General features: G+C 39.2%; 1 protein-coding gene across 2 annotated transcripts in view; it reads left to right on the top strand.

Moving 5' to 3' along the window:
* The window catches only part of MNS1 (meiosis specific nuclear structural 1), a 174,609-nt gene that overhangs the window by 48,534 nt on the left and 100,910 nt on the right, over positions 1 to 25,165 (top strand). For both annotated transcript variants that reach the window (XM_005211696.5, XM_024997634.2), the window contains 2 exons: positions 230 to 348; positions 2,069 to 2,219. The gene's annotated coding sequence lies outside the window, so the exon portion shown is untranslated. The remainder of the gene's footprint in view (positions 1 to 229; positions 349 to 2,068; positions 2,220 to 25,165) is intronic.

Below are 25,165 nucleotides of genomic sequence, written 5' to 3' on the forward strand. Positions count from 1 at the left end.
CCCGGCTCCCCTACACTGGGCTTGTCCAGTGGCCAAAGCAGTCTCTCCAGATCTGCTTGCTTTCTTGTGTCTCCTGTTGTTTGTTCCCTTTGGATTTAAGGGGAGAGGGACAGCATCAGGATACCAAGACAGCAGCAAGGGGAACGGAACAGACAGATGCAGATAAAGTGCTTCTCTTGTCTTAGCCTAACAGCCTGCCTCACAAGTTCCCCTCCATTCCTCCCTCTAGGCCTGGATTTTCAGCCTCCCACCTTCAACCTGACTTCTAGCTTCTGATGGCCATGTCAAGGGGAGCTCTGAAAGTGGCATCTGGAGGAAAAGGGAGCCTCTTGGGCCCTCCAGCAGCTGGTGAGGCCCTCCTGCCTTGTTTTTATTGTTACTCACTCGCTGAGCTTCGTTGACTCTTTGTGACCCCATGGACTGCAGCATGCCAGACTTCCCTGTCTTTCACTATCTCCCAGAGTTTGCTCAAACTCATGTCCATTGAGTCAGTGATGCCATCCAACCATCTCATCCTCTGTCGTCCCCTTCTCCTCCTGCCCTCAACCTTTCCCAGCATCAGGGTCTTATCCAATGAGTCGACTCTTCACATCAGGTGGCCGAAGTATTGGAGCTTCAGCATCAGTCCTCACAATGACTATTCAGGGTTGACTTCCTACTGATTGGTTTCTGATCGTTTGCATTTCCGTCTGGTGGCACTAGGGTAGGTACTGTGGGAAGATGGTCCAAGCCAGGGCACCTAAAGTGCTCTCTCTTGGCTGTGAGGCCTCTTGTCCCTTTGGCTTGGGCGAGCTTTAAGTCACTGTTGCTTTAGAGGTATGATATCCTTTTTACCTTTTACATTTTTAAGCTCCTCTGTCCCCAAATTTAGTTTAAATGAACATTTACATATGGCAAAACTATGATTCAGTTCCTATCCTTTTGCAGCTGTGGGTTTCACACTGTCTCATGTCACCCTGTCTGAGGTAGGGCAGTACATCAGGGCTGTACTCGATTTTCTTTTTTCCTCCTTCCAACTATACCTTGTTCTTATGCCCATGGATGGGGGCCTCTGTTTTCCCATCCGTTTGTCTGTCAGGCAGACATGGGCAGTGTTGATGCTGGCCATACTGAGCTCACACAGTTGCCTCAAAACTTCCAGGTCCTTTTAAACACTCCTGCTTAGGGCTCTCTGTGGATCTAGACTGAGAGAAAAGGCTAGAGGGGTGACTTCTTTGCTGTAATCTGCCACAAAGTCCTCATATTTGAACACATAAGGGCAGCAACCTCTGGTCACCTGGCCTGACAATGTGACCGCCCTGGGAACCAGTGGTCACAGACCATCCAGCTTCAGGCCAAGTCACTGGACAGGGTTTCACTGGTCTTTGTCTACTCCCAGCTCCAAGAAACCACACGAGCTCACAGTTAAGATTCAGGAGATATTCATGGACAAAGAGGACATAAAATATACAGACATAAGTACTTAATATTGATCTCCTCAAAAGAGGTTTAACATTAGTTAAAAAAAAAAAAAAAAAAGAGAGACTAAAAATAATTTTCCTTTTAGAAATTGTCCTGTGGAAGCATTTGAATGTATGATAAAGAATAGCCTTCTCAATCTACTAAGCAAATGTTGTAGAATCTGTGAACCCAAGGCTAACACCCTGGAAGCTTTCTCTCCAGTCTGCAGGCCTTGGCTCCCTCTAGTGTCCCTGACTCAGCCTTTGTTTCAGGCTTAAAATGCCCAAGACCTAAGGAGTCTCTTTATATGGAGATTCAAAGGCAAGTTCAAGGAAATTCTCTTCCTCTTAACCTTCCATGGCATCTCTTGACCAAGTTTATCTCCTCCCTCCATGCATTCCTTTGTTGTTTTCCCTTGCTTACAATTAACATTTTATTCTGTTTATAATTCTTTCATGTGTAGTATTGTCTTGACCCCTGCCCTCCAAATGTGCCTGCAATTTCAGGCATGCAATAAGTAATACTTTAAATTTGGGCATCAAAATAGTAGAGTCTAGGAAAGCTGATATAGCTTCTCTCTTAGAATGGGAAATGGATCCAGAGAATTGATGCTGTATTTACTCCACAGGTGTCTAAGGAAACTTTCAAGGCACTGTGCCATGCCCTGTGCAGGAGACAGAGGTTCTCAAGAGAGGGGCCTGGCTCTCCTGGACCTTTCACTGAGGCATGGAAAATAGGATGCATGCCCTAATCACCAAGGGAGGGAACCCAAGAGGAAGGTAAGAAGCATGAGGGGGTCTCAGGTGAGGGAATGATGGTCTCCTGGGGGACTTGGTGGTTTTACAGAGAAGGTGTCACTTGAGCTCTGTCTTGAAGTATTTGGATATGAGGGGATAGAGGGATAGTGTGGTGGTGTGAAAGCACATTCAGGAAAGGAAACAGAAGGAAAATATAAGAAACTAGGACTGGAATGCCTCAAGGTCAAATAATAGCAGACCTTGAATGCAAGCCAAGAAGCCTGCATTCTAATGAGTAAGCAAGAAGCGTTATGAAGGAATAACTTCATAAAAATCGAAACTTCTTGAACATGTTTTGAACTCTTTCAAAAGTGAATTTTCCATCCTCAGAGGTTTAAGTACCAATTGGATGTACTTTTATCCAGTTTATGATTATCCTCTTCTGATTTATAGAGATTCATAAAGGAGATTCATGCATAGACCAGGTAACTGTTGTGGTTACTGTTGATTGAGATTACAGACTCAGGATTTTGGAACTAGAAAGTGACCCTAACATCATAGGAGGGGAAACTGAATTTCTTTGTGTATTTAGTAAGCGCTAAATGTATACTTCCACAATTAATAAATGACATGAAGAGAGTTGTGCTTTGTGTGTATGTACTAAGTCGTTTTAGTCATGTCTGACTCTCTGTGACCCTATGGACTGTAGCCCACCAGGCTCTTCTGTCCATGGGATTCTCCAGGCAAGAATATTGGAGTAGGTTGCCATGTCCTCCTCCAGAAGATCTTCCCGACCCAACAATCGAACCCTGTCTTATATCTCCTGCATTGGCAGGCAGATTCTTTTTGTATTTAGTAGGTGCTAAATGTCTGCTTCCACAATTAATGAATGATATAAACAGAGTTGTGCTTTAGGAAAAGGAATTCGGCAGCAAGGTTTAAACTATATTAGCAAGAAGGGAGAGACTGGATATACAGAAACTGGTTAGGACACTATTATTCATTTTCAAGGCCTAAACTAGATTAGTGGAAATGGGAATGAAGATAGACATTGTGGATGTAGAATCAAGATGACTACTTTGTTGCAATTATTTGTGACTTGCTTCCTCAGCAGACTGAAAATTCCATGGGAGCAAGAGGCATATCTTATTTTACTCTCTGTCCCCTCTGCCTAACACTAGCACATGTAAGTGCTCAATAGGTATTGAATGAGTTTGTGGAGTCAGTGTTGACTGGCTGTGTGAGCAAGTAGTTGAGATGGTATTATTTGATGGTCTCTGGATACACAAGCTTCTGGACAAGGGGCAGCCAGGGTCTCTGGATCTGAGCCCAGGACTTGGGTGGGGCAGAGCAGACACAGGGGACAAAAGTGTCTCTCCTGCCTCACTCTCCAGTCTGTCTAATCCATGCTGGGCAGGCCTCCATCTCCACAACCCCACCAGAACTTTTCACCTTTAGGGCACCCCATCCTTGCCCTGTCTTCCTTCTTTGACTTTGCTGCTCATTAGCATTTGACACAGTTAACCATTTCATTCCTGGAACATTCCCTTCACTTAACTTCTAAGGCATTACTTTCCTGGTTTTCTTCCTACCTTGCCGATGGCCCCCTCCATTCTAATCATTTTATTCCTAATCATTTGAATCAATGGTTCTCAACCTTAACTGCACATAAGAATCACTAGGAGCTTTTAAATCTGTAGACTTACTCTAGCTGCACCCCCAGACCAATTAAATCAGAATCTTTGAGAAATGAGTCCAAGTCCAATTCTTATTTAAAGTTCTCCTGATGATTCCAGTGCCATAAACTCTTGTTCCAAATATTAGCATTCCTCAGAGCTTAATCCTAAATCTCTTTTTTTTAAATTTTATTTTATTTTAAAACTTTACATAATTGTATTAGTTTTGCCAAATATCGAATTGAATCCGCCACAGGTATACATGTGTTCCCCATCCTGAACCCTCCTCCCTCCTCCCTCCCCATACCATCCCTCTGGGTCGTCCCAGTGCACTAACCCCAAGCATCCAGTATCGTGCATTGAACCTGGACTGGCATCTCGTTTCATACATGATATTTTACATGTTTCAATGCTATTCTCCCAAATCTTCCCACCCTCTCCCTCTCCCTCAGAGTCCATAAGACTGTTCTATACATCACTGTCTCTTTTGCTGTCTCGTACACAGGGTTATTGTTACCATCTGTCTAAATTCCATATATATGCATTAGTATACTGCATTGGTGTTTTTCCTTCTGGCTTACTTCACTCTGTATAATAGGCTCCAGTTTCATCCACCTCATTAGAACTGATTCAAATGTATTCTTTTTAATGGCTGAGTAATACTCCATTGTGTATATGTACCACAGCTTTCTTATCCATTCATCTGCTGATGGACATCTAGGTTGCTTCCATGTCCTGGCTATTATAAACAGTGCTGCGATGAACATTGGGGTACACGTGTCTCTTTCCCTTCTGGTTTCCTTAGTGTGTATGCCCAGCAGTGGGATTGCTGGATCATAAGGCAGTTCTATTTCCAGTTTTTTAAGGAATCTCCACACTGTTCTCCATAGTGGCTGTACTAGTTTGCATTCCCACCAACAGTGTAATAGGGTTCCCTTTTCTCCACACCCTCTCCAGCATTTATTATTTGTAGACTTTTGGATCGCAGCCATTCTGACTGGTGTGAGATGGTACCTCATAGTGGTTTTGATTTGCATTTCTCTGATAATGAGTGATGTTGAGCATCTTTTCATGTGTTTGTTAGCCATCTGTATGTCTTCTTTGGAGAAATGTCTATTTAGTTCTTTGGCCCATTTTTTGATTGGGTCATTTATTTTTCTGGAGTTGAGCTGTAGGAGTTGCTTGTATATTTTTGAGATGAGTTGTTTGTCAGTTGCTTCATTTGCTATTATTTTCTCCCATTCTGAAGGCTGTCTTTTCACCTTGCTAATAGTTTCCTTTGATGTGCAGAAGCTTTTAAGGTTAATTAGGTCCCATTTGTTTATTTTTGCTTTTATTTCCAATATTCTGGGAGGTGGGTCATAGAGGATCCTGCTGTGATGTATGTCGGAGAGTGTTTTGCCTATGTTCTCCTCTAGGAGTTTTATAGTTTCTGGTCTTAAGTTTAGATTTTTAATCCATTTTGAGTTTATTTTTGTGTATGGTGTTAGAAAGTGTTCTAGTTTCTCTTTCTACTTCTGGGTTTAGTCCTAGTCCTGTGCGATTCATGAGAATCCTTATCATGTTGACATGTAGATCTATATTTACAGCCCCAACTTCTCTTTTGACTGATAGGTGTGTATGTGTAACTGTCAACTCAAGAGCTCCACTGGGGTATAGACATCTCAAATTTAACAGGTCCAAATAGGACTTTTGATTTTTCATGGCTTCCAATTCTATTCCTCCCCAGCATCCTCCAACCCAATCGATGGCATCATTGTTCATCCAGCTGTGCTGGCAAAGAAAACTTGGGAGGTATCCTTGAGTAAATGCTTTTTTTGTCGTTCCCCACATCTAACCCATCATCAAGTCCTGACAGTTTTATTTCTAAAATACATTCTAGACCCAACCAGTTCCCATCACTTCTGCTACCACCATTCTGAACTCTCACTGCTCCACAGCCATGGCTTCCTGACTGTTCTCCCTGACTTCACTCGTGCAGTTTCATAGCGCAACAGCCCTTAGAGGACTCTTCAAAAACTTACATCATGTCGTATTTCTTCCTATTTAAAAATCTGTCCAGTGGCTTCCTATTACATTTATTTATTTTTTAAATAAACAAATGTTTGTTTATTTATTTGGCTGTGCCGGTTTGTTAGTTGTGGTTTGTAAACTCTTAGTTGTGGCATGTGGGATCTAGTTCCCTGACCTGGGATCAATCCTGGGAACCCTGCATTGGGAGGGTGGATTCTTAGCCCCTGGACCACCAGGGAAGTCCATTTCCTATTACATTTAGAACAAAATTCAAACTCTTTGGTCTAGCCCTCGATGTTCTTTGTGATCTGACCTTTCCAACCCCTCCCTCCCTCTCTGCTTCATTTGCTCCATTCCTGGTGTACCTCCTTTTTGTTGTTTGTGGAATATAGCCTTTGCATCGGATGGTCTTTACCTAAAGCTTCACATGGCCTGATATTTACTGTTCAGATCTCTGCTCCCAAGCTGTCTCTATTTTTTTGTTTTTTGTTTTATTTATTTTTAATTTTATTTTATTTTTAAACTTTACAATATTGTATTGGTTTTGCCAAATATCGAAATGAATCCACCACAGGTATACATGTGTTCCCCATCCTGAACCCTCCTCCCTCCTCCCTCCCCATACCATCCCTCTGGGTCGTCCCAGTGCACCAGCCCCAAGCATCCAGTATCGTGCATCGAACCTGGACTGGCAACTCGTTCCATATATGATATTATACATATTTCAATGCCATTCTCCCAAATCATCCCACCCACTCCCTCTCCCACAGAGTCCAAAAGACTGTTCTATACATCAGTGTCTCTTCTGCTGTCTCGTATACAGGGTTATTGTTACCATCTGTCTAAATTCCATATATATGCGTTAGTATACTGTATTGGTGTTTTTCTTTCTGGCTTACTTCATTCTGTATAATAGGCTCCAGTTTCATCCACCTCATTAGAACTGCTTCAAATGTATTCTTTTTAATGGCTGAGTAATACTCCATTGTGTATATGTACCACAGCTTTCTTATCCATTCATCTGCTGTTGGACATCTAGGTTGCTTCCATGTCCTGGCTATTATAAACAGTGCTGCGATGAACATCGGGGTACACGTGTCTCTTTCCCTTTTGGTTTCCTCAGTGTGTATGCCCAGCAGTGGGATTGCTGGGTCATAAGGCAGTTCTATTCCCAGTTTTTTAAGGAATCTCCACACTGTTCTCCATAGTGGCTGTACTAGTTTGCATTCCCACCAACAGTGTAATAGGGTTCCCTTTTCTCCACACCCTCTCCAGCATTTATTGCTTGTAGACTTTTGGATCACAGCCATTCTGACTGGCATGAAATGGTACCTCATAGTGGTTTTGATTTGCATTTCTCTGATAATGAGTGATGTTGAGCATCTTTTCATGTGTTTCTTAGCCATCTGTATGTCTTCTTTGGAGAAATGTCTATTTAGTTCTTTGGCCCATTTTTTTGATTGGGTCATTTATTTTTCTGGAATTGAGCTATAGGAGTTGCTTGTATATTTTTGAGATGAGTTGTTTGTCAGTTGCTTCATTTGCTATTATTTTCTCCCATTCTGAAGGCTGTCTTTTCACCTTGCTTATAGTTTCCTTTGATGTGCAGAAGCTTTTACGGTTAATTAGGTCCCATTTGTTTATTTTTGCTTTTATTTCCAATATTCTGGGAGGTGGGTCATAGAGGATCCTGCTGTGATGTATGTCGGAGAGTGTTTTGCCTATGTTCTCCTCTAGGAGTTTTATAGTTTCTGGTCTTAAGTTTAGATTTTTTAACCATTTTGAGTTTATTTTTGTGTATGGTGTTAGAGAGTGCTCTAGTTTCATTCTTTACAAGTGGTTGACCAGTTTTCCCAGCACCACTTGTTAAAGAGATTGTCTTTAATCCATTGTATATTCTTGCCTCCTTTGTCAAAGATAAGGTGTCCATATGTGCGTGGATTTATCTCTGGGCTTTCTTTTTTGTTGCATTGATCTATATTTCTGTCTTTGTGCCAGTACCATACTGTCTTGATGACTGTGGCTTTGTAATAGAGCCTGAAGTCAGGTAGGTTGATTCCTCCAGTTCCATTCTTGTTTCTCAAGATAGCTTTGGCTATTTGAGGTTTTTTGTATTTCCATACAAATTGTGAAATTATTTGTTCTAGCTCTGTGAAGAATACCGTTGGTAGCTTGACAGGGATTGCATTGAATCTATAAATTGCTTTGGGTAGTATACTCATTTTCACTATATTGATTCTTCCAATCCATGAACATGGTATATTTCTCCATCTATTAGTGTCCTCTTTGATTTCTTTCACCAGTGTTTTATAGTTTTCTATATATAGGTCTTTAGTTTCTTTAGGTAGATATATTCCTAAGTATTTTATTCTTTTCGTTGCAATAGTGAATGGAATTGTTTCATTAATTTCTCTTTCTATTTTCTCGTTATTAGTGTATAGGAATGCAAGGGATTTCTGTGTATTGATTTTATATCCTGCAACTTTACTATAATCATTGATTAGTTCTAGTAATTTTCTGGTGGAATCTTTAGGGTTTTCTATGTAGAGGATCGTGTCATCTGCAAACAGTGAAAGTTTTACTTCTTCTTTTCCAATTTGGATCCTTTTATTTCTTTTTTTGCTCTGATTGCTGTGGCCATAACTTCCAAAACTATGTTGAATAGTAATGGTGAAAGTGGGCACCCTTGTCTTCTTCCTGACTTTAGAGGAAATGCTTTCAATTTTTCACCATTGAGGATAATGTTTGCTGTGGGTTTGTCATATAGAGCTTTCATTATGTTGAGGTATGTTCCTTCTATTCCTGCTTTCTGGAGAGTTTTTATCATAAATGGATGTTGAATTTTGTCAAAGGCTTTCTCTGCATCTATTGAGATAATCATATGGTTTTTATTTTTCAATTTGTTAATGTGGTGTATTACATTGATTGATTTGTGGATATTGAAGAATCCTTGCATCCCTGGGATAAAGCCCACTTGGTCATGGTGTATGATCTTTCTAATGTGTTGTTGGATTCTGATTGCTAGAATTTTGTTAAGGATTTTTGCATCTATGTTCATCAGTGATATTGGCCTGTAGTTTTCTTTTTTTGTGGGATCTTTGTCAGGTTTTGGTATTAGGGTGATGGTGGCCTACTAAAGGATATTCTCTAGACAGGAAACACAAAAATGGTGTATAAATTCGAACCCAAAACAATAAAGTAAATGGCAATGGGATCATACTTATCAATAATTACCTTAAACGTAAATGGGTTGAATGCCCCAACCAAAAGACAAAGACTAGCTGAATGGATACAAAAACAAGACCCCTACATATGCTGTCTACAAGAGACCCACCTCAAAACAGGGGACACATACAGACTGAAAGTGAAGGGCTGGAAAAAGATTTTCCATGCAAATAGGGACCAAAAGAAAGCAGGAGTACCAATACTCATATCAGATAAAATAGACTTTAAAACAAAGGCTGTGAAAAGAGACAAAGATGGTCACTACATAATGATCAAAGGATCAATCCAAGAAGAAGATATAACAATTATAAATATATATACACCCAACATAGGAGCACTGCAATATGTAAGACAAATGCTAACAAGTATGAAAGGAGAAATTAACAATAACACAATAATAGTGGGAGACTTTAATACCCCACTCACACCTATGGATAATCAACTAAACAGAAAATTAACAAGGAAACACAAACTTTAAATGATACAATAGACCAGTTAGACCTAATTGATATCTATAGGACATTTCATCCCAAAACAATGAATTTCACCTTTTTCTCAAGCACACATGGAACCTTCTCCAGGATAGATCACATCCTGGGCCATAAATCTAGCCTTGGTAAGTTCAAAAAAATTGAAATCATTCCAAGCATCTTTTCTGACCACAATGCAGTAAGATTAGATGTCAATTACAGGAGAAAAACTATTAAAAATTCCAACATATGGAGGCTGAACAACACGCTGCTGAATAACCAACAAATCACAGAAGAAATCAAAAAAGAAATCAAAATTTGCATAGAAATGAATGAAAATGAAAACACAACAACCCAAAACCTGTAGGACACTGTAAAAGCAGTCCTAAGGGGAAAGTTCATAGCAATACAGGCATACCTCAAGAAACAAGAAAAAAGTCAAATAAATAACCTAACTCTACACCTAAAGCAACTAGAAAAGGAAGAAATGAAGAACCCCAGGGTTAGTAGAAGGAAAGAAATCTTAAAAATTAGGGCAGAAATAAATGCAAAAGAAACAAAAGAGACCATAGCAAAAATCAACAAAGCCAAAAGCTGGTTCTTTGAAAGGATAAATAAAATGGACAAACCATTAGCCAGACTCATCAAGAAACAAAGGGAGAAAAATCAAATCAATAAAATTAGGAATGAAAATGGAAAGATCACAACAGACAACACAGAAATACAAAGGATCATAAGAGACTACTATCAACAATTATATGCCAATAAAATGGACAACGTGGAAGAAATGGACAAATTCTTAGAAAAGTACAACTTTCCAAAACTGGACCAGGAAGAAATAGAAAATCTTAACAGACCCATCACAAGCACAGAAATTGAAACTGTAATCAGAAATCTTCCAGCAAACAAAAGCCCAGGTCCAGACAGCTTCACAGCTGAATTCTACCAAAAATTTAGAGAAGAGCTAACACCTATCCTGCTCAAACTCTTCCAGAAAATTGCAGAGGAAGGTAAACAAGCTGTCTCTTTAGAAGAATGTTCACTGACCTAGTTTCTCACAGCTAAAATAGTCAACATCCTTACTCCTAGTGGTCCTCCATCTTTTAACCTTGCTTTAGTCTCTTCTTAGCTTTTATTATGATCTAAAATTTTGTTTTTGTTTATTTCTGCTCTCCCTAATAGAAGACAGGTGACTTGTCTGCTTTGTTTATTACCGCTAGGTTCTCAGTAATTATCTGTTGAATGAATTGTTAAATCTAGGCTTGAAATTCAAACTGATAGTGAAGTAGCCTGTACTACCAAGCTGTCACTGCGAGGTAGATGAATAATCACAGCATGAGGTATAACTAATTAAAGACTCTATCAAAGGTGTTTTAGGAGGGTATATGGCTTAGCCTATAGCAGACTATCTGCCTTATATTTCCTTCCTTCCTCTAGTCAAGTTGTTTGAAACTCTTCTATTGGCAACTCAGATTCATGTCTCTACACTGAAAGCTTTTCACCTTCTCTTGAATTCTCTACCAGAATTCAAATGCTTTCAACATTTGGCTAGTAAAAGAATAAAGAAGGAAGATTTTCTGAGACACCAGACCAAGATAGCGACTAAGAATAGAGGGAAGGCAAATGATGGTCATACTAAATTTTCTTCACCGTGCCATCATGGCTTTGACAGAGTCCGTGGAGGGAATCAGTCCTGTAGAAAGCCGGATGGCTTTAGGCCTTGACAAAAAACTTTCCCATTGGGTTCCAATGGGACTAGCAAACTCCTAATTTCTCTCTTTCCTTTGTACTTCTTATTCCAATCCTCAGTATAATCTCCTGCATGTGGGGACTCGACAGTTTTGTATTCTATCCTCCTGATTGTTTTTCTGTCACAATAAATGAAGCAACCCAACCTATATCAATGAGAAAAGTGATTTTTAAATGCCTAAACAATACGTTATAGTATTCTTAAATGCTAATTAAAAACATATTTCCTTATAAGGTAATATTTATATTTTAATAACACATTAGAAACAAAGAATTTAATTTCTCTAGTATTCAAATTTGGGTTCCCTGAGAAGCAGACTCAGAGACAAAGGTTGGCATGCAGAGCATGTATCAGGGATCACTCTTGGGATTGACGTTTGTGGAAGGGAAGGAGGCAGGACTAGGCAGAGTGAAAAGTGAGCTCAACCGCCACAAGGGCCTCAACTCAGGCCCTGGAGAGCTTCTCAGAAGAGCGGGGAAGGCCCTTTAGAGTTGACTCTCTTTGTAGTGATGAGGTGGGGCTTTCATACTCCCACATCAGGCAGACATTAGATGCAAGCTGGTCCCCTAAGAGAGAGGGCACACTGTGGCCAAGGGCAAGTTCCCGAGGGGACTGACAGCTGAGGGTTATCTAGTGACAGCACTCCTAGCATCTAGGAAAATAAAGTCCTTAGACCGGAAGACAGATCTGGGCAACACGACACAGCATCCATTACATCTACTGTTTTCATGTTGATGTCACTTTTTGGTCTCTAACACTATTCTGGGTATCTATTGCAAAGCAACTGGGCCTTAGAAAGCATCACTACGAACAAAGCTAGTGGAGATGATAGAATTCAAGTTGAGCTATTCCAAATCCTGAAAGATGATACTGTGAAAGTGCTTCACTCAATATGTCAGCAAATTTGGAAAACTCAGCAGTGGCCAGAGGACTGGAAAAGGTCAGTTTTCATTCCAATCCCAAAGAAAGGCAATGCCAAAGAATGCTCAAACTACCGCACAATTGCACTCATCTCACACTCTAGTAAAGTAATGCTTAAAATTCTCCAAGCCAGGCTTCAGCAATATGTGAACCGTGAACTTCCTGATGTTCAAGCTGGTCTTAGAAAAGGCAGAGGAACCAGAGATCAAATTGCCAACATCCGCTGGATCATGGAAAAAGCAAGAGAGTTCCAGAAAAGCATCTATTTCTGCTTTATTGACTATGCCAAAGCCTTTGACTGTGTGGATCACAATAAACTGTGGAAAATTCTGAAAGAGATTGGAATACCAGACCATCTGATCTGCCTCTTGAGAAATCTGTATGCAGGTCACGAAGCAAAAGTTAGAACTGGACATGGAACAACAGACTTGTTCCAAATAGGAAAAGGAGTACATCAAGGCTATATATTGTCACCCTGTTTATTTAACTTACATGCAAAGTACATCATGAGAAACGCTGGACTGGAAGAAACACAAGCTGGAATCAAGATTGCTGGGAGAAATATCAATAACCTCAGATATGCAGATGACACCACCCTATGGCAGAAAGTGAAGAGGAACTAAAAAGCCTCTTGATGAAGGTGAAAGTGGAGAGTGAAAAAGTTGGCTTAATGCTCAACATTCAGAAAACGAAGATCATGGCATCTGGTCCCATCACTTCATGGGAAATAGATGGGGAAACAGTGGAAACAGTGTCAGACTTTATTTTCCTGGGCTTCAAAATCACTGCAGATGGTGACTGCAGCCATGAAATTAAAAGACGCTTACTCCTTGGAAGGAAAGTTATGACCAACCTAGATAACATATTCAAAAGCAGAGACATGCTCTGCCAACAAAGGTCCGTCTAGTCAGGGCTATGGTTTTTCCTGTGGTCATGTTTGGATGTGAGAGTTGGACTGTGAAGAAGGCTGAGTGCCAAAGAATTGATGCTTTTGAACTGTGGTGTTGGAGAAGACTCTTGAGAGTCCCTTGGACTGTAAGGAGATCCAACCAGTCCATTCTGAAGGAGATCAGCCCTGAGATTTCTTTGGAAGGAATGATGCTAAAGCTGAAACTCCAGTACTTTGGCCACCTCATGTGAAGAGTTGACTCATTGGAAAAGACTGATGCTGGGAGGGATTGGGGGCAAGAGGAGAAGGGGATGACAGAGGATGAGATGGCTGGATGGCATCACTGACTTGACGGACATGAGTCTGAGTGAACTCCGGGAGTTGATGATGGACAGGGAGGCCTGGCGTGCTGTGATTCATGGGTTCGCAAAGAGTCAGACACGACTGAGCGACTGATCTGATCTGATCTGATTGCAAAGCAGTAGGATTACGTAGGTACTAAGAATCTCCATTGAGTTGGCGTTACTATTGAGGAATCTTTTCTTGTTAATGCTGTGCTTCTGAAATACTTTTATATTTCTGTCTACTCATACCATATACATATGCAGATAAGATTGTTGGTTTTTTATGATTTTGTCATTCTTTTTTTTTTTTTTTTGGACAGAGAAGGGTTTATTGCTTGGGCCAAGAAGGGAGAATAGTCAATTCATACTCAGAAGAACTCAGATCCCTGGTGATTTTCAGAGAAGAGGGTTTTTGGGGTTTTTCTGTTTGTTTGTTTTGGTTTTAGTTATTTGTTTTTGGCTGCACTGGGTCTTTGTTGCTTTGCATGGACTTTCTCTAGTTGCACAGAGTAGGGGCTACTCTTCGTTGCAGTGCAATGGTTTCTCCTGGTGGCTTCTTTTGTTGCAGGACACAGGCTCTAGGCATGGTGGATCTTGTCATTCTTATTTAACATTTTGGGAAGCATTCACAGGATGTACTAGGTCCTCACATTGTTTCTTGGCCATCTGTATTGGTCAGTCTGGATTAAAAAGGTAAGATTTGACTCTTACTAATCCTGCAGTCTCATTTGGATCTGTATCCCAGAAGTTTTCTTTAAAATAAATAAATGAACAAAACAAACCTCTCAGTCTGATGCTGGAGGAACTACTTATTCAGGCTTCCCATTATAGTTTTGTCTGTGTAAGGACTGTAGATAGAGGCCCTGAGTAAGCATATTTGAGAATTAATGTGTTCTGTGGCTCAGAAGTGGGAAATAAAACTGAGATGGCCCACGTGGTTTTTTCCCACATGGGGGGAAAAATGATTCTTATTATGTAAGTGAGGCAATAAGGACCCATGATTGTTGGCTTTATTGCTCAGGTGAAGCCTGTGGACAAAGACAAAAGGACCCTGTTTCTACTACAGTTTTTCAAAATGGCAAATTTGGTCTCTGAAATGAGACTAAATTATAACTTGTTCATTTCTGCAAAAACATGGACATGAAAGAGCAAAGTTATACTTAGTAAATCTGACATATGTTCAAGCAAGCACTGAGCAGATAATAGATTCCTATTAGAGATGGTCTGCTGCTGCTGCTAAGTCACTTCAGTAGTGTCTGACTCTGTGTGACCCCATAGACGGCAGCCCACCAGGCTCCTCTGTCCATGGATTCTCCAGGCAAGAATACTGGAGTGGGCTGCCATTTCTTCTCCCAGTTTACTGCTAGGCAGGCTCTACTCAGTGTTTTTGTGTGGATGACAATAGGGTCCAGTGGCTTGACATGTGACTCCGACTCCTGGCTTCATCATTTAGTAGCTGTATTATGTTAGGCATCCTAAATTATCTGCTTTGATCTTCCTCTCTAAATTTACAGTGACCATAGTGCCTACTCCTGGAGTTAAAGTGATTAAGCAGTACATATAAGGTGCTGATGGTACCTAGTAAAACCAGTAAATATTAGGTATTTTTATTTTCTAGGAGTGAATTTAGAGGTATAAGGTTGAGAGTCACTTGGACAATTTTAGGACAAAGAGAGGGGCGGATAGATGTTTACTGAGTTGATAATTCTCTTTTTTGTTGTCTGAAAAAGTTTTTGTTTCTCCTTCACTCTTTTAATGTTAAGTGAATCCCGTTTATTTACATAATACATATTTTGCCATGTAGCTCACTGAATTGCACTCAGTGTAACAACAACAAGGACAAGCACTATCTATTTGAAAATGGTTTTCTAGAGAAAGATAATTCTTTTAAATGAGTTAACTACAACCTTACAACTCACTATAGACAATTTTAAAAAGCCATGAATAGATAATTCTTTGACTATTTTATTCTTTCTAATTTATTTCTTGATTGTAAATAAAGTAAGTAAATTAAGTAAGTAAAACAGCAACAAAGAAGTTTCCATGCAGAGTTAAAACCAATAAGATAGATTCCCTCTTTAAAGCTAAATGCAGCTATGAGAGCTACACCTACAGATTAGATAATTTATTGGTAACAAAGGTAGTATTAAATGTTAAATTAGGAGTGGCCATTGCTGTCTCTGAAAATCCAGGCATAGCTATTTCTGTCAACCACAAAGATATGTCAGTTAAGGAATTGGATTTTCCTACATCAAAATGCCTTCTCTAGCTGAGCAGAACAAGATGTGGACTCAGCAAACTCAGCAAACCATTTTTCTCAAAGAAAGCATTAAAAAAACTTTAACACAATTTCAAATTTTGATCTGGTAGCCAATCTAGGCCAACTTAGGCTCTGCCCATCTAAGGTATTAATAACTGGGCAGGAAGAATGGGTCTCTGTGAAATCTAAAACAATTGTAGCATTCTTATACCATGATCTAAGTATTTTAAGTTTAATGTTTAACTTCTATGTTAGAAGACCTATTGATTTTCATGTGTGAGAAAAGTGTCTCTTAAATACCATATAGTTTTTTTCTGGTTGAACATGCCCCATGTTTGATTATCAACAAGTATTTACTGTATGCCTACTATGAACCAATTATATACTGGGTGGATGTTCTGAGTAGGGATAAAAAGGGAATTAAAAAGATTAATAGGCAAATGTCTTTCAAAAAACTATTGAAAATGTGCATTATTTTTATACTTTACATTCATGAGTCTGAGTGAACTCAACTCTTTGTTTCCTTAAAAGCCACATCTCCATGGTATTTTGGTAAAATTTCCATTATCTCTGACAAGCATCCACTTGACACATTTGTTAAGTGATACTGAAGATTGCAGTAGGGAGGACAGTAATTCTAAGCGCAAGCTGATGACTAGTAACGTAGTTTCTCTTATTAGAAGAAAGTTAGTTACAGGTATAAACTCAGACTGAATGAATGATACAGTCTGTTTTCTAGACATCAGGCTTTAAGAAAGGTTTGAGGAGTTAAGCTTTATTTATTTAAAATGAAACACAAGAAAATCAAGCTGCAATAATCAGAAAAAGGAAAAATGGAATAGTTAGAGGAGGGAAGTTAAAATAAAAACCATTGCATCTCTCTGAAATTATAACTACGTTGGTAAAGGGTTTGGTATCTTGCCCACTACAGGTGAGAATAATTTCTAAAATATAAAGTCAAGGTTTCTCTGAAGGCATCTGGAAAGATTAGCATTCAGTAGAATTGAAAGTAATCAAGCTTTGGTTTTTAATTTATTTCTATTTCATTCCACTATTGCTTCTTCCATCTCACTTCCTTCTCTATCTTTAATGTTTATTTTTATTTATTTGGCTGTGCCAGGTCTGAGTTGTGGCATGCAGGATCTTTGATCTTCACTGTGGCACATGATCTTTAGTTGCAGTATGTGGGATCTAGTCCCCTGACGAGGAATTAGACCTGGACCCCAGACACTGGGAGCTTGAAATCCTAGCCACTGGATCACCAGGGAAGTCTCCATCCTACTTCCTTTCACCTAAGGAAATCTCAATTTATTTTGGCTTCTCTGTGAAGACTGTGAGAGGGATGTGAGGGGCTCTACCCATAATTTCCTGAATCAGACCATCTGGAGGGTGTAATTCATTCACCTGCACATTTTTTGGTAGTAAAATAAATGCAACATATTTTAAACATTTTTAGTGTACAGTTCATTGGCATTAAGTGTATTCACATCATTGTATAACCATTGCATCATCCATTTCCCAAACTCTTCTTCTTGTGAAACCGAAAGTCTGTGCCAAGTAAACAGTAACTACCCACTCTTGTCTCCTGCCCCATGCCCTGGCACCCCTCCCATATCCTAACCCTGGCTTTATGACTGTCACTCTTCTAGGTATCATACACAAGTGAAATCAGATAGTATTTGTCTTTTTGTGCCAGGCTTATTTCACTTAGGACAATGTCTTGAAGATTCATCCATGTTGTAGCATGTGTCAGAGTTTCATTTCTTTTTTAAGGGTGGATAACATGCCCTTGATTTAGGTCATACCTGAATGATCTAGTGGTTTTCCTTACTTTCTTCAATATAAGTCTGAATTTGCCAATAAGGAGTTCATGATCTGAGCCACAGTCAGCTCCCGGTCTTGTTTTTGCTGACTGTATAGAGTTTCTCCATCTTTGGCTGCAAAGAATATAATCAATCTGATTTCGGTGTTGACCATCTGGTGATGTCCATGTGTAGAGTCTTCTCTTGTGTTATTGGAAGAGGGTGTTTGCTATGACCAGTGGGCTCTCTTGGCAAAACTCTATTAGCCTTTGCCCTGCTTCATTCTGTACTCCAAGGCCAAATTTGCCCATTACTCCAGGTGTTTCTTGATTTCCTACTTTTGCATTCCAGTCCCCTCTAATGAAAAGGACATCTTTCTTAGGTGTTAGTTCTAAAAGGTCTTATAGGTCTTCATAGAACCATTCAACTTCAGCTTCTTCAGCGTTACTGGTTGGGGCATAGGCTTGGATCACCGTGATATTGAATGGTTTACCTTGGAAACGAACAGAGATCATTCTGTGGTTTTTGAGATTTCATGCAAAGATGGGCTCGATAAAAGACAGAAATGGTATGGACCTAACAGAAGCATAAGATATTAAGAAGAGGTGGCAAGAATACACAGAAGAACTGTACAGAAAACATCTTCACAACCCAGATAATCATGATGGTGTGATCACTCACCTAGAGCCAGACATCCTGGAATGTGAAGTCAAATGGGCCTTAGAAAGCATCACTACGAACAAGCTAGTGGAGGTAATGGAATTCCAGTGGAGCTATTTCAAATCCTGAAAGATGATGCTGTGAAAGTGCTGCACTCAATATGCCAACAAATTTGGAAAACTCAGCAGTGGCCACAGGACTGGAAAAGATCAGTTTTCATTCCAGTCCCAAAGAGAGGCAATGCCAAAGAATGCTCAAACTACCGCACAATTGCATTCATCTCACACGCTAGTAAAGAAATGCTCAAAATTCTCCAAGCCAGGCTTCAGCAATACGTGAACTGTGAATTTCCAGATGTTCAAGCTGTTTTTAGAAAAGGCAGAGGAACCAGAGATCAAATTGCCAACATCTGCTGGATCATAGAAAAAGCAAGAGAGTTCCAGAAAAGCATCTATTTCTGCTTTATTGACTATGCCAAAGCCTTTGACTGTGTGGATCACAATAAACTGTGGAAAATTCTGAAAGAGATGGGAATACCAAACCACCTTACTTGCCTCTTGAGAAACCTATATGCAGGTCAGGAAGCAACAGTTAGAACCAGACATGGAACAACAGACTGGTTCCAAATAGGAAAAGGAGTATGTCAAGGCTGTATATTGTCACCCTCCTTATTTAACTTATATGCAGAGTACATCATGAGAAACGCTGGGCTGGAGGAAGCACAAGCTGGAATCAAGATTGCTGGGAGAAATATCAATAACCTCAGATAAGCAGATAACACCACCCTATGGCAGAAAGTGAAGAGGAACTAAAAAGCCTCTTGATGAAGGTGAAAGAAGAGAGTGAAAAAGTTGGCTTAAAGCTCAACATTCAGAAAACTAAGATCATGGCATCTGGTCCTATCACTTCATGGGAAATAGATGGGGAAACAGTGGAAACAGTGTCAGACTTTATTTTCCTGGGCTCCAAAATCACTGCAGATGGTGATTGCAGCCATGAAATTAAAAGATGCTTACTCCTTGGAAGGAAAGTTATGACCAACCTAGATAGCATATTAAAAAGCAGAGACATTACTTTGCCAACAAAGATCTGTCTAGTCAAGGCTATGGTTTTTCCAGTGGTTATGTATGGGTGTGAGAGTTGGACTGTGAAGAAAGCTGAGCACTGAAGAATTGATGCTTTTGAACTGTGGTGTTGGAGAGACTCTTTTGAGTCCCTTGGACTGCAAGGAGATCCAATCAGTCCATTCTAAAGGAGACCGATCCTAGGTGTTCATTGGAAGGACTGATGCTGAGGCTGAAACTCCAATACTTTGGCTACTTCATGTGAAGAGTTGACTCATTGGAAAAGACCCTGATGCTGGGAGGGACTGGGGGCAGGAGGAGAAGGGGCCAACAGAGGATGAGATGGCTGGATGACATCACCGACGCGATGCACATGGGTTTGGGTGAACTCCGGGAGGTGGTGATGGACAGGGGGCCTGGCGTGTTGCAATTCAAGGGGACGCAAAGAGTCGGACACGACTGAGCGACTGAACTAAACTGAATATGCCCATGAGTGTACATATCACATTTTGTTTACTCATTCATGCATCCATGGTCAGTTGGGTTGCTTTCACCTTTTGACTTTTTTGAATAATGCTGCTATGAATTTGGGTGTACAAATTTCTTCAAGACTTGCTTTCAATCATTTTGGGTATATGCCCAGAAGTAGGATTGCTGGATTGTATGGTAATTCTATTTTAATGTTTTAATAAAGAATCAAACTGTTTTTCATAGCAGCTACACCATTTATATTCCCACCAACATGAGCTCTGACTTGCCACATCCTCGCCAACAATGGTTGTTTTCTTATTTTGTTTTTTTAAATAGTAGTTACCCTAGTGGATGTGAGGGCGTATCACACTGTGGTTTTGATTTGTGTTTCCCTAATGGTTAGTAATGCTGAGGGTCTTTTCCTATACTTGTTGGCCATTTGTATCTCCTTGGAGAAGTATCTATTCAAATTATTTGCCCATTTAAAAAATTGGTTGGGTTTTGTTACGGTTGTTGAATTGCAAGAGTTCTCTATATATTCTGGATATTGACCCCTTATCAGATAGATGATTTGTAAATATTTTTTCCTATTCTCTGTATTGCCTTTTCACTCTGTTGATAGTGTCTTTTGATGCACAGATTTTTATTTTGATGTAGTCAGTTTATCTATTTTTTCTTTGGTTACCTGGGCTTTTGACGTCATGTCCAAGAAAACATTGCCAAATCTGCTGTCATAAACCTTTTACCCTATGTTTTCTTCTATGAATTTTACAGTTTTAGCTCTTAGGTTTAGGTCTTAGGTTCATTTTGGATTAAGTTTTGTATATGATGATGGAAGGATCCAATTAATAAAACTGCATTCTCATTCAAGACTAAAACTCTTCACAAACAAAACAAAACACCTACAGTGTGAAAACCAGTTTTCAATATGCAACTTTTACGTTACAGAATATACAGTACAGTCTCTGTTAAAATCTTTATATATGTGGGTGATTCACCAAGGTGTTAATAGTCATAATCTCTGGGTGAAGAAATATAGTATTGTGTTCTTATATTTAGTTATCTATATCCTTATGTTCTAACAATATACATATAATGCTTTTGTGATAATAAAGCAACGAACAAAATATTGTGCCAACATCATACTTAGAGATAAGATGTCAAGCCTGTAAGTTAAGGTTGCCACTGGTAGTTCTTCTAGTTGATATTTGATTGTAGGTTCGGGTCAGTTCCATAAGGATAGAAAAAATTTTAATGGTTTAAGGAAAGGAAAAACATAAATATGAAAACTTAAGGGGATCCACAGATAAATGATAAGAATTACAAGTGGATTCAGCAAGACTAGTGGATATAAAGTCAATATGCAGAAATGTTTTGCATTCCTATACAACAGCAATAAGCAGAACATTTTGTAAAAGATACAGGGATGGATGTCTGTCTCTGCCTCCAGATTTACTATTCACTCTTATCCATGGTTGGTAATGACTTATTGACTTGTGATGAGAGACTTCTCATTAACCAGTGAGAGATCAAGGAAGGGTAAAGAAGATGGGTTTTATATTGCCTCACCTCTTCTCCCTGTGATATTGTTCCTGGCTGACTGTATACTTTGACCAGAGATGCCAGCTCCCATCAGGAGCTCTGTCCGTGGAGCAGTTTTTGGCTCTGGGTTCTAGAAAATTGCCTCCTCCTCTTGCCTGTAGGTTTAGAAGTGGTAACAGTTCCCCTTGATACTGAATAATTTCTGGCTTCCCTTAACCCTGCTTGTATCTTTGTAAGTTACCCAAATGAGGGCGCTGTTTCCTACTTGAACCTTAAATGATATAGATATTATTTGTGGCAGCAACAAAGTAATGAGGAACAAACCTAACAAAAAGAGGCATGAAATCTTTATAAAGAAAATTACAAAACTTAATAAAAGATTTCTTAAAAGACATTATAAAGATGTACCATGTACTAGGATGGCAAGGCATACTCTCATAGAGATGTTGGGTTTTCTCCAAATTGATCCATAGATTATATGGAATTCCAGTCAAATTCCAAATAGTTTTATTTTTTCATGAAACTTGGAAAGGAAATCTGAATTTATATATACAAATTGAGGACAAATAATAGCCAAGAAAGTTTTAAAAACAGCAAATCTGGTAAAGTATTATTATAATTCTATATAATTTTACATTAAAGTATTATTAGAAACATACAGTAATTAAAACCATGAAATTGGTGCATTGTAAATTATTAGGTAAAGATTGTGATGCTGAGACAATCATTATCCATATGGACAAAAGAATAATAAAATTGTGTACTTATGTAACATAAAAAGAGATGTAAATCCTAGCTGAATTATAGATGGTTTATGAAAAGTTTTATGAACTTACCTCATTAAAGGATTGCTTAAATAAGGCCACCCCCACCCCCCCCCATAAGAAATATAGGAAATAATTGATAAATTTGACTGTAGTAGATTTAAAATTTCTGGCATTAAAAAGGATTTTAGAGCAAGTAAAAATATAAGCCATAGCTTGGAGAAAACAAAGTAGATGTACATGTCCTACCGTGGAGTAATCTCACAAACATGATGTGGAACTAAAAGCAATGTGCAGAAGTATGGCTGTTTTATCATTAAAGTATGCAAAATAATATTACATATTTTTTTAGAGGTAGATTCCTGGTATTAGGAGTGTAAGACCTACATGAGAATGGTAAATGCTATTAAATGCAGTGTTATCTCAAGAAGGAAGAAGGAAGACAGGATGCAAGTACACAAAACAGCTTCCATAGTTTTTCTTATGTTGAGTTATGAAAACTTGGGTGTCATATTATTCTCCATACTTTTCTGTATGTCAGGATTATTACCATTGCAAGTAGCAGTGATATAAAAGTAGAAACTAGATATCAGAAGTCAAAGTTCTATAAATTAAATGTTATGGGATTTAATTTTTAAAATCTAAATTAGTTACTAACTAATATTTAAAGGAAAATAGGAAAATATAGCATTGTCTAAATAAAAAGATGTCAAAAGGGGATAACATTAACTGGAGATCAAAAAAAAATTTTTTTTTTTTGCTAGAAAATTAACCAACATCTTTTCTACTAATAATTCAGTGTTGACCCAAGGTAAAGGCTATGTAAAGAAACACAGAAGCCAAAAAAGAAAAAGAAACACATGGAATTAGCTGAAGTAGGTGTGGGCAGAAATAAAATCCCTGATCAGATGTCCTTGAGCACTTCAGAAATCGGTTAAGAGTTTCACAAAACCACTGTCTATCAATTTATAAAACTCTGGTAGAGTGTCTGATGAGATTCTTAATGCAGAAAAATGTCAGCACAAGGACTTTTTTTAATGGAAAAGAATGGCCTTAGTGTTATGATATGTCTGTCGGGTCAAATTCCTTGCCCAGAATGCTGTTGAACCTGTTGTGAAAGCATTAATTTGTAAATCTTAAAAAATAGTGCTGGACTTAAAGTCAACATGAGTTGGTGAAGATTAAAATCTGTCAGTTGAGTAATTTTCTTCTGTGATGGGTCTGTTAAAGGGCAGCAACAGTGTAATTAATTGCTTGAGGCTGAGAAACTCAATTAATCTCTAAGTTGACTTTTATTTCATATACTGTTAGAGCTAGAAGAGGCCTCAAGGATCATCTACCCCACTCTCTTCGTTTTATAGATGAGCAAACACACATCAGGGAGGTTAAATGACTTGTTCAAGGTCAAAGATACTGTTTGTCCTTGCCACTGCATCCTGTAAATAAGTTCAGTTGCTTTCGTGAGTTTATAGTTGCTTTTATGAGTTTCTTTGCAAGTGATCATGAAATACTATTTGATTTGGCATTTTTTTGGCCACGCCATGAAGCTTGCAAGATTTTAGTTCCCCAACCAGGGATCGAACTTGTGCCCCTTGCATTAGAAGCACAGAGTCTTAACCACTGGACTGCAGAGAAGTCCAAAATATTGTGTGAACACGGTTTTCTTCTGATAGTTCATCTCATAAATATCTCCTTATAAGAGTTTCTAAGCCTCAGTTTTTAAGATTTAAAGCCTGTTTCATAATACTTATGCAGCAAAGGGGTGTGGGGAGGGGCAGACGGTGTCCCAGTCTGCACACTGAACAGGGGAACCCTGGAAACCAAGGACAGCCCTTTTGTGGACTTGTGGAAAGACAAGGGTCTCCATTTGATAGGGTGAATGACACCTAGTCCTGACGGTAACTTGCAGGCCATGCCATTCCCCAAGGATACTATGGGCCTGATTGTAAGATGTAAGTAGAGAAAGCTGGTGTGTAGAGTATTTTTGGAGCCTGGAGGGCTACATCCCATAGGTTCACAAAGAGTCAGACACGACTGAAGTGACTTAGCCCATACACACTACATGAATAGGGTAGCAGTGACAAGAAAGATAACCTGTAAGAAGATCAGCAGATGGGACAGCTACTGAAATGTGGGAAGCATGGTGGCATGCCGTTGTCACTGTGGCAGGACTCAGTATGACAATGCTCTCCTGAAGCTGCTCCCAGACAATGCCTGAGTATTTTGAACCCAGCATGGGACACCTCTGATGTAAAGTCTTTGCTTGGGGACTGGCAGAGACTCTCAGTTGTGCTACAGTTTGAGGCTCCTCCAGTCTTGCTTATTCTCTCCTTTTACAGGTGTCAGACCTGTAACAGTTCTGAAGCCTCTCGCTGCTTCCCTCTACTTCCCTTCCTCCTTCATCCTTTATAGACCCTTCCCAAAATAAATGTCTTGACCAACCAATTGTCTTGCCATCTGCATCTCAGAAGACCCCAGCTGATGCAGAGTGTAGTTATTGCCCTGGTTGATGCCACAGAGGGATAAAAAATAACTTGAAAAAGAATTAGGATTCTACTCTGCTGGTGAGGGTTTCATAGTAATGGTTTCTCTTTGGTTGTTGTAGTTCCCTTTATTACAATTCGTTAACTCTGCTCCTTTGTGGGAAACAAAAATCCATGTTTCACAGATGCTAACATATACTTTCTTTTTTTCATTTTAACCTTTCTAAAATTGGGATAGCTCTTAAAATTGACAATGTGCCAATTTAACTGGAAGAGCTTTTTCTTCTTTACTGATGAATAAAATAACAGTGCATCCTACCATTGATGTGTCACAGATTCAATAAAATGTATTAGCTTGGTTCAGGTCATCAGATGCCAGGAACTATAATGGATTTTAAAGAACTCAGGGGCTGGATTAGCCTTAGAGGGTTGTAATTTTGCTATTTCTTAGGTATACGTACAAGGAAAGGAAAACCCTAAGGAACAGGATTGTATTATGAAGAGGTGTACAGCAGATAATTGTGGCCATGGATGAATTAATATAGAAATAACTAGAGATCCAATGAAACATTGAGTAATCACAGAACACAAGGCAATATGTTCTTTCACTCTGGTTCTATCTACTCTTATTCTTCCTTTTCTGGCTGCTTTTAT

The sequence above is a fragment of the Bos taurus genome, chromosome 10, assembly GCF_002263795.3.
Source record: "Bos taurus isolate L1 Dominette 01449 registration number 42190680 breed Hereford chromosome 10, ARS-UCD2.0, whole genome shotgun sequence".
NCBI classification, from domain to species: domain Eukaryota; kingdom Metazoa; phylum Chordata; class Mammalia; order Artiodactyla; family Bovidae; genus Bos; species Bos taurus.